The 19,576-nt window shown below is 45.1% G+C and overlaps 2 protein-coding genes across 3 annotated transcripts in view; both read right to left on the reverse strand.

Moving 5' to 3' along the window:
• LOC110070858 (uncharacterized) overlaps positions 1 to 12,855 on the reverse strand; it is a 33,445-nt gene extending 20,590 nt beyond the window's left edge. Inside the window, exons 1-3 of the mRNA XM_072987272.2 lie at positions 12,752 to 12,855; positions 11,282 to 11,362; positions 5,830 to 5,910 (exon numbers count right to left, since the gene is read on the reverse strand). The gene's annotated coding sequence lies outside the window, so the exon portion shown is untranslated. The remainder of the gene's footprint in view (positions 1 to 5,829; positions 5,911 to 11,281; positions 11,363 to 12,751) is intronic.
• Positions 1 to 12,867, reverse strand: part of LOC144583045 (uncharacterized) — a 94,898-nt gene extending 82,031 nt beyond the window's left edge. For both annotated transcript variants that reach the window (XM_078387535.1, XM_078387532.1), the window contains exon 1: positions 12,752 to 12,867. The gene's annotated coding sequence lies outside the window, so the exon portion shown is untranslated. The remainder of the gene's footprint in view (positions 1 to 12,751) is intronic.
• Positions 12,868 to 19,576: the final 6,709 nt, after the last annotated feature.

Genomic DNA, 19,576 nt, shown 5'->3' on the forward strand with positions numbered 1-19,576 from the left:
CTTGGTATCTAGTAGAATGCCTCCTCCCACCTAGATTTACTTGAACCCCTCATTCTAGATGAGGAGCCAAACGCTGAGGGCAGCCCGGAGAGAATCAACAAGTGACTGGGCCTTCTCAGCAGTAGCCCCTTGCCTCTGGAACAGTCTGCCCCCAGAGATCTGTCTGGCTCCCTTGCCGGGTGTTTTTAAGAGCAAACGTAAGACCTGGCTCTTTAAGCAGGATTTCCCCTGTTATCACTGGATTATTTTCCCCAACTTGAACTACACCATTACTGTTATTTTCTATTTTATTATTGTGAAGGAGAAGTGAGAAAAGAGAGTGTGCCATCTCCACTAGAAGGAAATACAGTAACAGAAAAGTCAGAAGGAGGAATAGATGAGAGGGGATAAGATGTGGATAGGAATAAAGGGAAAAAGATTGAAATTTGTCTAGTGGAGGAAGGAAAAGGAGAAAAAGAGGAGGAAATGAAGTTTCCTATCTGGGAGGATGGAAATTAAAGAGGTTACAGAAGAGAGAGTTTTCAGTGTCCCAAGAAATCCAACTGGAGAAAAGAAGGATAGGGACTGAAAGGCGCACCGTCTCATAGAAGATTTAGCAAATCTTTAAGTGGGAGGACTATCACCTGACCCAATAGCGAAAAGAGATGAAGTAAAATCACAGAGACTATCAAATGGACGGTGGTGGTATTTCCAAGGGACAACGGTCACTCGAGGAAGGCAATTTAGCCAGATGCAACCTTCAATAAACCCCCACCAGACTTGCAAACATTTCTGCTAATATTTCGAATAAGTGCTGGAAATGTAAAAACCAAGATGGAACCTATTACCACACATGGTGGACATGTGAGATTGCAAAGAAGTATTGGGTCAAAATTCATACATGGATTAAACAAATGACTAAGCAAGGAATACAATTTAAACTGGATTTTTTTAATTGGGATTAATACCAAATAATATAAATAAGCAAAGTTATTATATAATATCACATGTCCTGGCAGCTGCTAGATTAGCATGGGCACAAGTATGGAAAGAGGGAGACCCACCAAAAGACGAATTGATACTGCGCAGAAATGGACAGACTTACAAAGAGACTAAAGGGCAAGAAAAATCAACTTATTATGAAAGCTGGAACATGTTCTATGAATGGTGGAAAATAAAAACTTCGTAATAAATAGAAAGTAAGTGACCAAAATGAATAATGAGGAGAAGACACTGCTGAAAGAAATGGGTTATTATACAAAAGGCGTTTAGGCTAAGCTTTACAGTACGTATTGTTTGTAGACAGAGACTTAGGCATATGCATGTATATATGTGTCTATGTATGTTTATGTATATGTGTATATGTATTAAAAATAAAAATAAAAATATAAACCCCCACCTGAGGGAGACTGGGCACGCCACCCATGCTGTGACATCATCTGCGCGATGAGGAGTGCCCCTCTGAGGAAGCCAACTAACAAGGAGCACTTTGGTCCAGCTCCTTTATAAAGATGGACAAGAATTTTCAAAAAAATGATACCGGAACTTTATGATCAGTTACCAGATCCAAGTTGTTTTATTCCCACTAAAGTTATTGTTGATTCTCTTGAAGCTAAAGTTAATAAACCTGTTACTGTTTAAAATGAGTCTCCATGGTACTTTCCAACGCAAAAATTGTAGTTGCATTCAAACAACACAGAACCCAGTCACAATTATACTGTTTTACTTTATGCATTATGAATATAATGACTGTATTATGAATATATGTATTACGAATATAACTTTTGTAGAATTGTCTCGTCTAAAGTGAATGTACCGAAGATCAATTTTTAAATTATTTTTTATCCTCATTCTTTTAATTTCCCCAATGATTGTACTTGTTTCCAGAAAATTAGAAAGGGATTTCTTGAAGTTTATTAAAGAGGAAACAAATATTTGAATTAAAGGATTGGTTAGCAAAAATGAATACCGGGAGGGAGGGGGAGGACAGTGTTAGAAAGGAAGAGTAAAAGTGGATGAATGTGATGCAGCAACCAAGTGTAGGGTAAGAAGACACAGTGTGCTCTAAATGCTGCACATCACACAAGTACCTTGTTTTACAAAATCAATGCGTCCTCCGAGATGTTATGTCATTCAAAAAATACATAAACTGGAACGCGGATTGCCATAGCGATGGCAGCAGTGCTAAAAACCTGCAGGTGCGAGGAAGCGTCCTTCGCAAACCAGAAGAAATGGGGGGGAAGTAAACTGAGGTATTATTTCGAACTCATTTCCATTTGTAAACCAGAAATTACATAAACTACTGTATGTTGCAGCTTTTAAACTAAATCCTGGAGGATTGCCGACAGGAGCTGAGCGGCGTCCATTTTGGGACTCCTCATCCCTGTGAAATGAGGGTGGAGACGGTAGACAGCCACAAAATGATGACAGTGTAGGAATCAGGACTGGGAACGTGATGGGACGGAATAATTGGGTCCACTGGAAGGAGAAGCAAACAAGCAACTCTTCTTGGGGGACCCCATACGAAGGTGCTGTTAGGCAAATGCCTGAAGCGTCTAAGCGAAGATGGGAGAGCTGGAACATTTGGAGGGGAGGATATAAGATTGATATAGTAGCCATAACAGAAACCTGGTGGGATTCAGAGAACCAGTGGATGCCGCAATCCCAGACTATACATTCTATAGGAGGGATAGGGAAGGGCGTGTTGGAGGTGGGGAGGCCATCTAGGTCAAAGAAGGGGTAGAATCCAGCAAAGTGGAGATGGACAGAAAGCCTGACTCCATCATAGAATCACTGTGGGTTAAACTGCCAGGCACAGGGAGCAATGTGTTGGGGGGAGTACCATCATCGTCCAGATCAAAAACGTGAGGGGGAAAAGTTTGAAATACACAGAGAAATCAGGGTGGTGTCCAAAAAGGACAGGATGGTAATTATGGGAAACTCCAATTATCCTCACATTGACAAGACAATATGTGCTTCTTGACATGCTAAACGACTGTGCCTTGGAACAATTTCTCATGGAGCCCACCTCAGGAGAGGTGATCTCATATTGTGTGGTTCTCAGGACCGAGTTAGGGATGGGAATGTCACAGAGTTGTTAGGGAATACTGACCATGCTGCCATCTCTTTCACCTTGCATGTTGGGGGGAGAGTGTCAAGCAAATCTGACACAAAAACCCTTGATTTCCAAAGGGAGGACTTCCCTCAGATGAGGAAGCTAGTTAGAAAGAAGTTGAAAGGAAAGGTAAAAAAGAAGAATCTCTCCTAAAGGCATGGAGTCTTTTTAAAACAGCAGTAGTAGGCAGAGTGGAAGTGTATGCCACAAAAAAAACCTAAGTCCAAGAAAGTACTGGCAGGGTTAACGAGCAGAGAGGCTTTGAAGGGAACGAGGGGTCCTTCTGTAAATGGAAATCCCTCCCAAATAAAAAATAAAAAATAAAAAGGAACAGAAACTCTGGCAAAAGAAATGTTAGAAGATAGTACAGAAGGCAAAGAAAGATGTTGTGGAACATATGGCCAGCAATATAAAGAGGAATAATGAACACTTCTTTAAATATGTTAGAAGCAGGAAACTTGTCAGAGAAGTGGTTGGCCCTCTGGATGGTCAAGGACAGAATGGGGAGGGAAAGGGGGACTTGGAGATTGCAGAGAAATTAAATGAGTTCTTCTCATCTGATTCTGCTGCCCGAACTCCCCTTTTTGAATAATGAAGTAAATCAGATACAAGTTATTCTATTCGAACCACAGATGTCACCAGGAGGTCTTCTCCGGGGACCTGGAAATGATCAACAGGGACTCAAATGGGAAGGAGCTTTTTTCCAGCAGTAGAGGCAGCAGAAAGCTATAGAGACATTCCCACCTTGGCTGAATTTGTATATAACAGTGGTTTCCCTGAAGAATATGGTTTTACAACACTGATAGGATTCTCCTTGCATCATGGCGGCCTGTGTGCACATATAAATCAGACACGTTGTATGTACCAGGATGCCTCAAAAGGACTAGTATGGGATCATGGTGTGTTAGCAGACTTGGTTTGCAGGAATCATGATGACAGGGATAGAGCTTATGAAGATTTGAATTCAGGTTCATGGGACCAGTCTTGGATAACTTCATGGATGCTGGATTTCTTCACCCTGTGATATGTTGTAAATGGAATTGTAGTTCTTATTATTTTGGGATTATTTGCATGTGTTATATCTAGACTTCTGCCTCTGTCTGTTGGTTTTTGTTCAACTCCAAGTCCAGGAAAGGCTAAACAAAGAGGAGCAGCTTTAAAATCAGTGTTATTTCTATTGTCAGAATTTTAAAAGGGCGGAATGATATCTGGATATGGCTGAAATTAGTTTTATTCCTGGTCTTGGAGTAGAAAACCTTATTCTACATATTATGTTCTTAGCAACATTACTTCTCTCTTGAGCTTTGTATTAAGTCAAATGCCTATATTTCACACCTTCCATCCCCTCACCTTTCAACTAGCAGATGACCCAGTTAGGAATGCCGCCCAGAGGTCAAAGAGATAGAATCAGAGACTCTTGGAAAAGTGTAGTTGGAAAGGGCCTAGAAGGCCAACAAGTCCAACCCCCTGCTCAGTGCAGGAATACAATCAAAGCATATCTCTCAAGTGATGATCTATGTTTTTCTTGAATGCTTCCAGTGTTGGAGCACTCCAAAATAGTCAAAACATAAAACCTAGCAAGGAGCTGGAGGCTGAAGGCCATAAATCTAGTTCCTGATTGGACTTTGGTTCAGCTGGTTGACTTCTTGCTGGGGCTAAAATATTGGGTAGTGGGCTTGGTCCATAACAAGATGGTCACTAGTGCCAGAGGATAGCACATATCACGCCAATCTTTAAAAGGGAAGGAGGGGGAACCCGCAATTACAGACCAATTCTATAATGTCTGTTCCAGGGAAGACAGTGGAAAGCCTCGTCCAAGATAAAATCTTAAAATACACAGAACAACAAGCCTTGCTGAGGGAGAATCAGCATGGCTTCTGTAAGGGCAAGTCTTGCCTCACAAACCTTTTAGATCTCGTTGAAAAGCTCAACAAGCATGTGGATGCGGGCAAATTGGTGGATATTGTCTATCTGGATTTTCAGAAGGCATTTGACGCAGTCCCTCCCCAAAAGCTGCTGAGAAAACGCCACAGTCGGGGGATAAGAGGACAGGGCCTCTTATACACTGAGAATTGGTTGTGAACTAGGAAACAAAGAATTGTCAGCAGGCAATTTTCACCATGGAGAGAGGTGAAGAGCGGTGTGCCCCAGGGACCTGTCCTGGGACCGGTGCTCTTTAACCTGTTTATAAATGATCTGGAGACAGTGATAAGCAGTGAGGGTTGCAAATGACACTTTTCTGGGTGGTGAAGACCAGAAGGGATTCTGAAGAACTCCTGAATCATCTCTCCAAACTGGGAGAATGGGGGGGGGGGAGTTAAATGGCAAATGTGTTTCACTTTAAGAAAATGTAAAGTGGAGTGTTGGAAGAGTGGGAAGAAAGAAAATATTTCCTTATTAAGAGTGTTGTTAAGTCTGTAGAACTCCTTGCCACAGGATGCAGTGGTGACATCTAGACTCGAAAAAAATATGTAATCATTAATAACTTGAAGGCAATGTGGAAACAAATGGGTAACCAGTATAAGGCTGCCAGAGGGGGAGGGAAATATGTTAAGAAAACCATACCCTCAAATATCACCACTTTGCACATGTTCAAAGAAGAACTGTGGTGTCGTGGATGGAGTGCCAGACTGGAAACCAGGAGAGCTGGATTCAAATCCCTGCTGGGCCAGGGAAACTGAGAGGACAGTGTGTGTGGGAAGGCTATTTAAGCCACTTCTTCAAATCTCGCTTACCTTGTAAATGTTGGAGGAATTTTGTTCTTCCTTTTCGGTCCCAAAAACAGCAAAGAGAAACCACGTCAGTCTCACCCCTTCCTAGGAGAAAAGAAAAATAGAAAAGATCAACCTGGACTTCATGGATAAAGCAAATCAAAAACGTTTCCTTGCGGAATGTGCCTTCGTCATGTTTCTCTTGAACGGGGTCACATCGTCATCTCTCTCTGGTCTTCTGGCAGCAGAACAACAGGAACAGAAAGGCAGCCAACAAAGAAACCACAGGAAGGGAGGGAGGGAGGAAGGAAGAAGGATCTCATGCTGGGCTCCGAGATAAAAGCTCCCCGCGTCCTAGTGAGGAAGGGACAACAGGGAACTAAAGAGCAAAAGGACCTGCTTCTCCTTGACACCTGTGATGAAGGCAGCAGCATATAATATGATATTTCTACCACTATTTATTTAAAATATTTTTATCCCACCTTTCTCCTTTAAAAGGGCTCAAGGCAGCTTACTTTCATCACCAAAAGGCAACATTTAAAAGTTAAAAACAGCAAGTCTATAAACTTTAAAAAGGTTTAGGGTTAACCAATGCTACACTAAAAATAGTAAACAAAATCAACATCTAGAAAACACCAAAGAAAGTGTGATGTAGTGGACCGGCGGTTGGACCAGGCTCTCTGTTCTCATGGGACCATCCCTTAGTTTTGTCACTTCAAGGATCCCAATGCAGGGAGCATTTCCAAAGGTGCCCCCCGACCTCCGTTCCCTCCCTGCCAATGGCCCTGTGTCGTGGGGTTGCCAAACCATGGTGGGCAGAGTTCAGGCCTCAGGACTTTTCTTGCCTGCTGTCTTCCAACCCCCAACCCCCTCACTCCAAACTTGCCAGGGGCTTGAAAAGGCAGCAACCGACGGAGGGGGTCTTGGTGTTGGCTGCCCCTGCTGGAAAGGAAAGCATTTAACAATCACTTAGGTCTGGAATGGGGGGATTCCCTCTCACAAAGCTAAATGAACGGAACTATCTGACTTGGTCAGTTAAAGCTGAAATGCTGCTGAGAAGGGAGGATTTGGGGAAGATTGTTTCCAATCCCCCCCCCACTGTCCTGAATGAGGAACAGATAAAGCAAAATGAGAACGCTTTAACAACAATAGTTCTGTGCTTGGAGGACAGCCAATTAGTACACGTGCGTGGACTGACCTCAACTAGGCAGTGCCGGAACGCTCTGTTGGCAGCAAATTTGCTTTCACATGTAAATTATACAGAGCAAGACTTGACCATGATGGAAGCAGGTCAGAGCACTTACAGCAGATGACAAATCTGTTTGTGGAGCTTGAGCAGAGGGGCATGCAGTTCACAGAGAATCACAAAGTGTATGTGATCCTGAGCAGTCTTCCAGAAGACTATGATATGTTAGCAACAAGCCTTCAATCTATGCCAGAGAGGGACCTAATCCTGGAGTATCTGACAGGCAGATTGTTGGAGGAAGAGGAAAAAAAGGAATGAGAGGTTCCAAGTCAGAATGAGAGATGACATCCCACACCGGAGGAGACCTGTTTCCAGGAGCAACGGAGAACAGACAGGAAATGCTCTTGCTGTAAGACGCTGTTTCAAGTGTGGATCGGAAAAGCATTTGCAAAGGAACTGCAGAAAAAAAGAAACTAGCCGGAGAAGCAGAGGCAAGAACTAAGGGAGATTTCTCTTGTACAGGCTTCTGAGAACAACTCCAAGGTCATCACCTGGATTCTTGACAGTGGAGCTGTTTGTCATTTGACTCATAAATCAGAGCTATTTTCTTTCCTAGGTGCTTCAAAACACAGCTATGTAAGCCTGGCGAGTGGAGAGAAATCGTCAGTAACAGGAGAGGGAACAACTTACGTTCCAGGGTTGCAAAGGGAACTACATGGCATTTTGCATGTGCCCAATGTAGACTGTAATATCCTAAGTGTCTCATGTTTGGACAAGAAGGGGTTTACAGTTACATTTGCTGAAAGCACATGGGAACAGGGTGTGTGCCACAGCAAAACCTGAAAATAATTTATATGTACTGAAGGGAAGAACACAAAACAATGTAACACATGGCATAGTCAAAAACACACCATCACATGACCAGTGTGCTGATCTGATGCACAGGAGCCTGTGTCATGTTAATTACAGGGTGGTAAAAAATGCAAAAGATGGCAAAAGGTTTGAAAATGAAACCCTGTAAGAATTTTCTGGATTGCAATGTATGCAAACTTACATAATCAAAGGTCCAAAGAATAAGCAAGGAAAGTAACAGGCAAACACAGAGGCCTTCCCAGTTGGTCCATTCAGATGCTATAGGGCCTCTAGCGCCATATATGGGAAGAGCTAAATATGTTTTAGTCTTGGTGGATGACCACACACGTTTCTCATTCTGCTTTCTCATAAAAAATAAGGCAGAAGTGTTCGACCATTTCATCAGGGCATCGGTGAACTTGGTGGAAAGATGTTATAGCCAAAAGGTTCTCCAGTTGCAGACAGACAAGAGGGCCTCAGTTCATGTCTGGAAAGTTCCAGATGTGACTGAAAAAGATAGGGATACATCATTTTAAAAAGTCCCTAGTCTCCATTTCAAAATGGTGAGGCAGAACACAGGAATGGAGTCCTGCAAACCGAGGAAGACACCTTGTTAGCAGATGCTAACATGAGTAACTTGGACTGGGGTGCGGCATTTCAGACGCTGAACTATATAGTTAATAGAATTTGGTCTTCTGCCATAGAACAGACCCCATATTTCATGTTATATGGCAAAGAACATTCCCTGCAACATATGAGTGTTTGGATGCAGTGCCTGGTTTGGTGTGGGGGAAATAAGAGTTTGTCACGTGTTCCATGAACCTAAGTAAGAATTATCAAGAGTTGTTGCTTCTGCCTGAGGCAGAGAAAATGAAATTGCAACAAGTCATGAAAGAAGAGTTACAATCTATGGATGACCATGGAGTGCTTACAGAAACCACATTGCCACCAGAACACAAAGCAATTGGGAGCAAATAGGTCTACAAAAGAAAAATGCAGAAAGGGGAAAGAGCCCCTTGAGAGAAAGGAGGCAAAAGGGTCCTACCCTTCGCCCAAAGAAAGTAGGAATCCAAACCAGCAAAGAGAGGAAATGGGATAAAAGGGAAAAGGGGACCTCCCCCCGTGGGATATGAAGGGAAGTGAAAAGGAAGGAGGGCACCCACTGGGAAGACCCCATCTTGGTCCAGTTCAGCCTTAGTCCATTGTTCCTTTATCCTCCCATTGAGGGAGAAGGTGGGAACACGTGTAGTTACCTGTTAAGACATTATCATAAGAGTCCGAAGTACAGGTGGATGGTGCAAAGCAATATCCCCCAGTCTGGCTTGTCTGTTCAGGGGGAACAAGAAGGGAGCCTTGAAGGGGAACCCCACAACCCAAATCAGGATGATCAGGTTTGCTTCTTATCAAGAGGACCTGCCCTTAGAGACCATGGGTTTGGAGTGAGCAGCATTGAGATATTTAAAACAAAAAACTAAACAAAATGTAAATTAAATACTGTAATCAATCAATCAATCAATCAATCAATCAATCAATCAATCAATCAATGTCTTCTATTTTTACCCTGCCCATCTAGATTCAAGAATGTACTCTGGGTGGCTTAAAAACAGCATTCCGTAACTTTGTTCATGCAAGCAATAAAGATCAATAAAGAAAACAGGATCCAAGATGGGATAAGGAAGCTATGTAATGAGAGGGGGAATGGGAGAAGAACGAAGTCTTCAGCTTGTTTTTAAAAATTCTCAGCGAGGGTACCATTTGGATCTCTGGGGGCAAGGTGTTCCAAAGACGAGGGACCACCGCTGAGAAGGCCCGGTTTCTTGTTCTCTCCTTCCAAGCCCCTCTTGGGGTTAAGCCCCTCAGCCGCCCGGTCTGGCTTGATTGAGTGACGCCAGTAGAGCTAGGTGGGGACAAGCACTCTACTTGGTATCGAGGCCTTAAGCCACTTAGAGCTTTATATGTAACCATTTATATCCTACAAAGTAGGATGGTCTAGAGTAGACATGGTCTAGAGAGGCAGGGTAAAAATCCAATAAATAAATAAATAAATAAATAAAGTTACATAGAATTAATAAAGATATATCGGATAAATGCTGGAGGAACTGTGGACAAAATGGAACTTTGGAACTGTAGCAGAATGCTAAAAGGTGACATCATTCCTCCCTGTCCATCACAGCAGCTAAGGGGGAGGAGCCAAGGATGGAGCAGGAGGGGCGGAGCTAGAGTGACAGTTAGGGGGGTTGAGAGGACAGATAGACAGTTGAAGTTAAAGAGAGATAGAAAGAGTCAGGGACCAGAAGATGCAGAGAGAGGGTTTAGGAATAGATCTAAGGGGGTTAGGAAAAGAAATTGAAAAGTTAAAACACACACTGTACAAGGAGGAATGAATGCACAAGCACTACTTGAAAGATATTGATTTTAAGCATACAACAGCTCAGAATGCAAGTAATTCAAAATACTTTAACATCTGAAATAGTTCTCTGGTGATTTTACTTTTTATTTGTTCAATAATAAAAGAGTACTTAATCAAAACCCCTGATTCCTAAGTTATATGACCCGTTGGGGTTGCAGCTCCTGTGTGAGACATGAATTGGTATTAGGAGAATACCTGGTGGCAGCGTGTTTACCTGTGTGGAGCCCAAAGGAATAGGGACAACAAAAGGGTGATCGCCACAGGAACGTATGTGGATTTCTTGCCCCAAAACAGAAGCATTCTGGCATGAGCTAATTAGATGGATAGAGACACTGATCAATCAAAAAATAGATATGAATGAAACGTTATTGTTATTTTCATTATTTACAGGGGGAAATGAGAAACTTGAAAATAAAGAATGAGTAGCAAATCTTACAGGCACCGCAAGATCTGAGATCACTAGAAATTGGAAAAATGCTCAAGATCTCTCTTTACAAGCATTTATGAGTAAGATATGACATACAATGTTGATGGAAAAAATGACTAATAAAGTTAGACTATATAGAGGAGAAATAATGCATAGTCAACTCACTAAAAACTGGAAGCCTATATTAAAATATGCCAATAAATTAAATCTCAAGACACGTGGTTTGGAAAACAATTTGGAGCATTTAGATTGTTGGTCGTTATTTCTGTAAGATGAGACGGGGTATGATGTAAAGGTAATTTTTAGAAATGTGGGGAACAGCAATTGGTCAACAGTTAAATTATATAACAAGTAAGATGACAGTTTACTATGTTAAGTCTTGTATTTAATTTATTAGAAATTAAAAAGAAAAAAAGAAACAGAAAAAAGTTAAACAGCAACACTTTGTACATGTTCAAAGAAGAAGTGTGGTTTCGTGGATGGAGTTGCCAGACTGGAAACCAGGAGAGCTGGATTCAATTCCCTGCTGGACCAGGGAAACTGAGAGGAGAGAGTGTTGTGTGTCAAGGCTACTTAAGCCACCTCTTGAAATCTCGCTTACCTTGTAAATGTTGGAGGAATTTTGTTCTTCCTTTTCGGTCCCAAAAACAGCAAAGAGAAACCACGTCAGTCTCACCCCTTTCTAGGAGAAAAGAAAAATAGAAAAGATCAGCCTGGAGGCTTCATGGATAAAGCAAATCAAAAACGTTTCCTTGCGGAATGTGCCTTCATCATGTTTCTGTTGAAGGGAGTCACATCCTCATCTCTCTCTGGTCTTCTGGCAGCAGAACAAGAAGAACAGAAAGGCAGCTGACAAAGAAACCACAGGAAGGAAGGAAGGAGCATCTCATGCTGGGATCCAAGAGAAAAGCTCCCACCGTCCCAGTGAGAAGGGGGCAACAGCAGGGAACGAGAGAGCAACAGGACCTGCTTCTCGTTGACACCTGCGATGAAGGCAGCAGCGTACATGATGGCATTTCTACCACTATTTATTTAAAATATTTTTACCCCGCCTTTCTCGTTTAAAAGGATTCAAGGCAGCTTACTTTCAACACCAAAAGGCAACATTTAAAAGTTGAAAACAGCAAGTCTATAAACCTTTAAAAAGTTTTAGGGTAAACCAATGCTACACTAAAAATAGTAAACAAAATCAACCTCTAGAAAACACCACAGGCCGTGTGATGCAGTGGACAGAGGCTGGACCAGGCGCCCTGTTCTCATGGGACCATTTGTGACTTTTTGTCACTTCAAGGATCCTAAGACAGGCAGCGTCTCCAAGGACCCTCCTCAGCCTCCGTGCCAAGTGCCCTGTGTGTTGTGGGGCTGTCAACCCAAGGCGGTCAAATTTCAGGTCTCAGGAAAACAGCAAACAAAGACACACACACACACAGTGTGTTTAAAAGAGCAAGAGGTCCAGTGGAAAGGTGCAGGGAGAACCCCCACCCTCGCAAATCCTATTTCTCCTGCCCGCCCTCCAAGTCCTCCATTTCCCGCCTGCCCCCCCCAGGGCAGCCCCATTGCCTTTCTGCCCCCCCCCAGGACTTTGGCCCTTTAAGGGAGGGAGGGGGCTGTCATTAGAGGGAGGCGGGAGGGGGAGATGGGAGGCAAGTTACTTTCTCTCCCGTTCCTTTGTTTCCATCCACCGGATGCTGGCGGGATTCAAGGGAAGGCAGGGTCTCCTTACTCCCCCCCCCCCAAACACACACCTACACAAACACACACACACTCGATGAAGCCCTAGGGCCTTGCAGGGGGGGTTTGGTCTCCCTGCATCTAGGAGTGAGATATCGACCCTAGAGATCCTCTCCCTCCTTTGATTCCCCTCCCCCTCCCTCCCGAGGAGACCCAGAGGAAAAGACTGCCTTGCACAAAAGTAGAGCAAGACAAAATCGGGCACCATCGGCAATGCCCGGAGAAGCAGCTCCCCCCTCCCCGGACACGGGCGGGAAGCTGGCTCTCTCTCTCCCCCCCCCCCCACCCTGCGAATCTCACCCCCGCTGCCTTCACCTTAACCGCCCCTTCCAGCGCCCACCTCCGTCCAGGTCCCGATCCGGGAGGCGCCCCAAAAGCCCCGCTTCTCTCCTCCAGGCGCCTTTCTTGGGCCGAAGGGGAAGAGGCAGGCGCTGCAGGATCCCCGCCTCTTCCGGCTCCCGTTCAGAGGGCGTCAAGGGGAGGGGCTCTTCCTTCGCCGTCGTACCTCTAGGTTCCACCCCGACCCCTCTTGCACCAACGGGGTGTGTGTGTGTGTGTGTGTTTGTTTGTGATTGTGTGAAGGATAGGAAGGCTCGAAAATAAAATGGCCGATTGCGGAGCTTCTCCGGGCTGCCCAAATTCTCCATCACCAGAGTCTGTTCACGAATATGGGAACAGAGAAAACGTCATGTTTTTCAATGACGAAAGACTTAGTAACTAGGTCACCAATCATCTTTCCTGTTTCACACCAGCACAACATTCTGTTTTATGCAGTCTTTTACACACTTAACTTTGTGATATACAACAAACTGTCAATTACATTTCTATACAACTCTGGTTGTTCAAAGGGTTTACTTTCTTCACTCTGTTGAAAATTACATACCGTTGGAGTCTTTACTTTCTAACATCTCATATTTTTCTACCAGTTGTTCAATTTTGCTTTTCTGTGAGTGAGAGAAAAATTACCATCAAGGATCCCTTTTGATTTCCTTCACTACAAACTGAATTGCATTATTGTTTTCTGCTTTTACAATACGGTTCCTTTTCTGTAATTTCTTTCTTGACTTCTTGACTTACGCTTCTTATACAACATAGAACAATTCCTTTTTATGTGTTTTTCACAACCACGATTGTAGCACTTCTTTATTTCATTTATCTTTAAAGTATCACGACACCTTCTCCTGTATATCTGTGATTATTTCTTTCCTTAATTGTATTTCTTCTTCCTGTCTTCTCTCCCATTCCTCTCACAGTTTTCCAGAAAAAATTCAAAAGTTAAATTTGTTGGCGTTGGGCCAGAACTCTGGGGTGTTAATAAGGCACAGACCTCAAGAAAATGTCCTAGAGGCTGGTTAAATCCCACTTTAACGTTAGCAGAGCAAAGAGACTTAGAGACTGAGTGATTGAGTGACTTAGAGATTTGGACATGTGGAGAAAACAACATGAGAGAGTTCTTAATACTTAGATTATATTTATTACGGCAAAACATATATACCTATTTACAGAGTAAGGAACATTTGGCATAGTAACATAGTAACAAATCCAAAAGTTAAATTAGCTTCAGCCATAGCTTCCATGGCACCAATTAATCCATCCCAGGATTCATCAAGGGAGGATAGGATTACATAAACCTTGTTTAGGTCTGTGAACATCATCTCTCTTTCTTGTAATTCTGCAGAGCCCTTTAATTGTTTGTAAATGTTCACGCACTGAGCCTCCTTTACTGAGCTTTGTTTGATATATCTTTTTTGCCAAATAAACTTTGCTTCCTGCTGTTTTCCTTACATACAGTTTTTTAAAGCAGTTGGCTGTCCTCCAAGCCAAGGATTATTGTAGCTCTGGATTTTTCTTCTCTATGCAGCCATGAGAAGAAGGAATGTCTGTGGGGGAGTTGTTTATCACAGGTTTCGTCCTTCCTGAACATTTCCATCTTCACACTCCAACTGACATAGTTTCTTTCATTCAGCCTTCCCAGTGGCATACTGGGGCTAAGAGACATCGCCATCATTGGAGTTAATTTCTGGCTTCCTTTTTAATTTTAATTTTACTTGTCGTTTTGTTTTTCAAGGCAAGGCTCTGGGCTTGAATGGGCCCATGACCCTGATGGGTTTGGTTGCCCCCTTTATAAATAAGAGGGACATAGTGATGCTGTGGGTTAAACCGTAGAGCTTCTAGGCTGCAAGGTTGAAAGATCAGCAGTTTGAACCCACGCAACGGAGCTCCCATTGCTTGTCCCAGTTCCTGCCAACCTAGCAGGTCAAAGTAAAGGTAAAGGTAAAGGTTCCCCTTGACAATTTTTGTCCAGTCGTGTTCGACTCTAGGGGGCGGTGCTCATCCCCGTTTCCAAGCCATGGAGCCAGCATTTTTGTCCGAAGACAATCTTCCGTGGTCACATGGCCAGTGCGACTTAGACATGGAACGCTGTTACCTTCCCACCAAGGTGATCCCTATTAATCTACTCGCATTTGCTTCCTTTCAAACCGCTAGGTTGGTGGGAGCTGCGACAAAGCGATGGGAGCTCACTCCGTTCCATGGATTCGATCTTACGACTGCTTGGTCTTCTGACCCTGCAACACAGGCTTCTGTGGTTTAGCCCACAGCGTCACCACGTCCCTCCCAGGTCAAAATGTGAATAGATAAATAGGTACCACTATGGTGGTAAGGTAACAGCGTTCCATGTCTAGTCACACTGGCCACCTTTCTCACAGTCAGGGGAGGGGAATTTGACACTCATGGCCCTCCAAAGTGTATGTGTCTGTTAGGGGTCAGGACACCAGTGTTTCTACCTGAAGATAGAGAATGGATAGAAGGACCAAATCCTTCTTGCGGGTTCTCTGTCATCTGGGTGAAGCCAGAACCTCAGAGAAATAGAAAGGTGTCCAATGCCTCCATCTGCAAATCGATGCACTCTTCTGAGTGTGTGCTTGATCTCTGAAGCCGAGCCTTCTGCTCTAGTCCTGTCTTTTGGATGACAGGAGCAAAAGCCATAGGATCTTCATCAGTTCCCCCCTTGAGGAGGAGGAGGATCAGGTGAGGGAACTTTTTGTCTTGGGAAAGGAAGCTGCCCCCTCTCTGCGATAGGGGAGAGAAGAGCTAATAGGATGGAAAGAAGAGTGTGGGGAAGTCACAGAAAAACCCCCACGAATGCCCCTGATTATTCTACAGAGGCCGCCTCGTGCAATGAAGTAGCGTAGGTTGCCAGCACCCTGGGCAAGGTAAGTCTTGTGACCTGAACCCATGAACCAGCCACTGTGATAAAGTACTCTTATTTACCCACAAATGTAACTTGCATCACCCATGGTGGAGGTTGTGAAGAAAGGTAAGTTAAATCAGATCATTCAAATTGATTCAAATTGATTCATTATGCCATGGATGGATATCCTCATGGAGACCCTGGCAAAGGCCCAATATATCAGTGCATTTGATCTGATCAAAGGCTATTGGGAGATCCAGGTAGATAAGGATGTTTCCGAGATATCTATCATGCATATCAGCTTGTTGAACTGCATCCAAGAGTGTTGAAGGGACCGGCTGAAGAACTCTCAACCACTGATTATAAAGCGGCCACAATACAAACATCTACAAAACAAAGCAGTCATAACTAGAAGTCAATATGAACTTGTCAAAAACAAATCCTGCCAGACTAATCTGATCTCACTGTTTGATTGGGTAACCTCGCTGATAGGAGGAATAGTTTAGACATCTTATATCTTGACTTCACCAAAGCTTTTGTTAAAGTGCCCATGATATTCTGATTAGCAAGCAAACTAGGTGTGGGCTGGATAGAACAGCTGGCAGGCTACAGAACCCTACTCAGTGGGTGATTAACACCTCCTTCTCCAACTGGGAGGAGTTAACAAGTGGGCTACCCCAGGGCTCTGTCCTGGGCTTCGTGCACTTTTATTAATGATCCGGATCAGGAGGTACTGGGAATGTTAATCACATCTGGAGATAACACAAAATTGGATCAAATAGCTATTACCCTGGAAGACAGAAACTACATTGAAAATTGATCTAGCAGTATCACTTTGAGCAGTGGGCTGAAAACAACAAAATGAAATTCAACATGGATAAATGTGCTCTGATCCATGGGGTCACGAAGAGTCGAACATGACTTAACAACTAAACAACAATAACTAAAATGCAGAAAAAGAAGCCAAACACACAGTTACAAAATGGAGGATACTTCAGGACCAAGAAAGATCTTGGGATTGCTGTAGAGCCAACAGTGTGATGTGGCTACAAAAAAGGGAAATGCAGCAATTTCAGTCTCTCTTTTCCACTTAGCTAGGCTGAACTTCACAGACTACACATTCTGTAGGGACGGGACAGCATCCACCTGTTCAGTCTGCTCCTTAGAGAGCTGTGGGCCAGCATGTCAGGCTCATGGAATAGGAAATCGAACCCATGTTACACACGGCACTGACAAAGCACTCTAACTTACCCACCAGTGTAACTTACATCACCCGTGGTGGGGCTTGTGAAGAAGGGTACTTTTGGAAACATTCTGTCAGGACTGGAACCATGCAACCTTAGTTAATGCAGGATCAGCCTCATCCCTCTGGGGGAAAACTGTTCTAGAGATTGCAGGATTGGGCTCTTTCCCTGCAGCTGTTGCCCAGCTCCTCAGGAGTGCCACCGGTGGAATCTGAGGACTGGGCTAAATGAGAACAGCCTTTCCCTGCAGATCTCTGCCTCAGCAACAATGATATCTAGCCGTGCTGTGGTGTTATTCCTATCTTGCCTAGCCTGCCAGCTTCGTTGTCCCAGCCCTGCCTGGTGGTTTCTCCTATGTCTGCCTACCTTGTTGTTCCTGCCTTGATTCTCCTTGCATCCCTAGACCTGCTGCCTTGATCCTGTTCCCCCTGGCTTCGACTCCTGGACTGTCTGACTACAATTTGCATCATCCTTCTACTTGACGGCTGTTTGGAATCAAAACCCCAGCTGGTTGGTCTGTGCTTGGGCTGTGGGGCTGTTCCTACCTTGTTCCTGTGGTCTTGCTCTGGACTGGGTCCTGGTCTCTTTTCTATTAGACCCTGGCAGTTTGCTGAGGCCACTTGTGCCATGATCCAGTCATCCTGTCCACAGATGTAACCCACGTCATCCAGGCTCTACAAGCAGAGGTCCTGGCCCTGCGTTCCCAGGTTGCTGCACTTCAGAATGTATCAACACCTTCACCACCAGTTCGGACTCCAGCACCCCCTTTGCCAATCTGTTTTTTGGGGGATCGCAAGGAATTAAGGGGGTTCATTAACCAATGCCAGCTTCTTTTTTGTATGTGTCCTGATGCCTACCCTAGTGAACAAAGCAAGGTGGCACTGATGGCCAGTTTGCTGTCAGGCCCTGGGTGTCTCCTCTGCTGGAATCAGACCATGCATCATTTGGGAGGTCTGACTCTGTTTTTACAGGCTCTTAAGCAGATGGTTGGGGATACGAACCGGCAGCATTCAGCTGCAGCGTTGGCTCTGCAGTCACTAAGACAAGGCTGCTGATCAGTGGCTGACTATGCAGCTGAGTTTCACTGCCTTGCAGCTGACAAGGGTCTCCTCAAATTGGGAGAGGCCATGCTGTACCACCTGCCTCCAGGCTGAACACTAAGATGCCAATATTTCCCAACTATTGAGGTCCATTCCTAACCCGCTTGCAGATATTCTTCTATCACAGCTGTGGTCTCCCACTGGGGTGATTTTCCTGCATTAATTCTCCATACAGGGGATATTTCAGAATCCGACAGTTATTCTCGCAGCATGCCTGAGCCAAAGTAGATGGTGCTGTTTCAGTACAGTGGGGTCTTGACTTGCGAAAGGCCCGAGGTACGTACTTTTTGAGTTACGTACTTCTCCGTCCGCAAAAATCCATTTTGATTTGCGAACGGAGAATTGACGTATGAACCTCGGGCCGCTGGGGAGGAGCCGGGAGCAAGGCGAGAGGTCGCCGCTCGGCCCACGCGAGGAAGGGCGGCGATCCTGCCCGGCGAAAGGGTGCCCGAAGGAGCCGGCGCTTGCCCTCCCAGGAGCAGTGATCACGATGGCCATCCTGCAGAGCCCCCAGCAGAAGCTGCCGCTCCACGCCCTGATCCCGCTGGCCGGGGAGGCAGCAATCCTGCCCGGCCTGCCACGCCTTTTCCTGGTCCCCGGGAGGACCCTGCTGGCTCCCGAGGGCAGCCTCCACGTGGCTGTGGTGACGCTGCTGGCGGCTCAGCCCGAGCTGGCAGGGCCGAGGGCGGAAGGCAGCAGGGGCGCCTTCATCATTGTGAGCCTCCTGTGGGGCCCGCCCGCGCTGCCGCTCCGCGCTCTGATCCTGCCAGCCAGGGAGGCAGCCCTCCTGCCCTGCCTGCCACGCCTCTTCCTGGTCCCTGGGAGGACCCTGCTGGCTCCTGAGGGCAGCCTTCGCGCGGCCCGAGCTGATCCCCATCGCAGGAGGGGCTCCAGCGGACTTTTGAGCCCCACGCCGTGGCCCGGCTCCTCTGAAGTCCAGCCCCGCAACCAGCTCTGCCTGTGCTGCCCCTTCTGGGCCCCAACTGACGACACGCCTTCCCTTCCCTTCCTCAGGGTCCCGCGCCATAGAAACAGTAGTTTCTATGGACGGAAAAGAGCATATACGGATCAAATGGTTTTCAATGCATTCCAATGGGAAATGCAGACTTGACCTGTGTACTTTTTGACTTGCAAACCGCCTTCCGATACGGATTAAGTTTACAAGTCAAGACCCCACTGTAATGTATACATGCTAAAAAATTCCATGTCATTCTAGGACTTCTCTATTTAGAACTTTGTCCTGCCAGGTGATGCCAAAATGCATTGGAGACAATGCTTATGGAATGTGTTCAGCTTCTTCTCCTTCCATGCAACTGGAGAAAATGGGTGATTCTCACAATGAAACCAGACGTGGAGGTTCAATATTCCCAAACATCTAGAGATGTGTGGTTTCTCCTGTGGGCTCCAATAAAGACAACTGACCCACCGGTGTCCTGCCAAAAGCCCTCTCTGAGGGGTTGGTCCATCTCTCCCTTTCTCTCTTCAGCTAGCATGCCTCTCTCCTCCATGATCTCTCTGACTCTCACCTCTTTCTCTCCCCAATAGGAGGGTTTCTCCAGTCTTACTTCTCTCCCTTTCATCAAGTTCTCCCACTGTTTGGTCTAGGATTTTCCACTCATATTCACTCC

This window comes from Pogona vitticeps, chromosome 2 (genome assembly GCF_051106095.1).
Source record: "Pogona vitticeps strain Pit_001003342236 chromosome 2, PviZW2.1, whole genome shotgun sequence".
Lineage (NCBI taxonomy): Eukaryota > Metazoa > Chordata > Lepidosauria > Squamata > Agamidae > Pogona > Pogona vitticeps.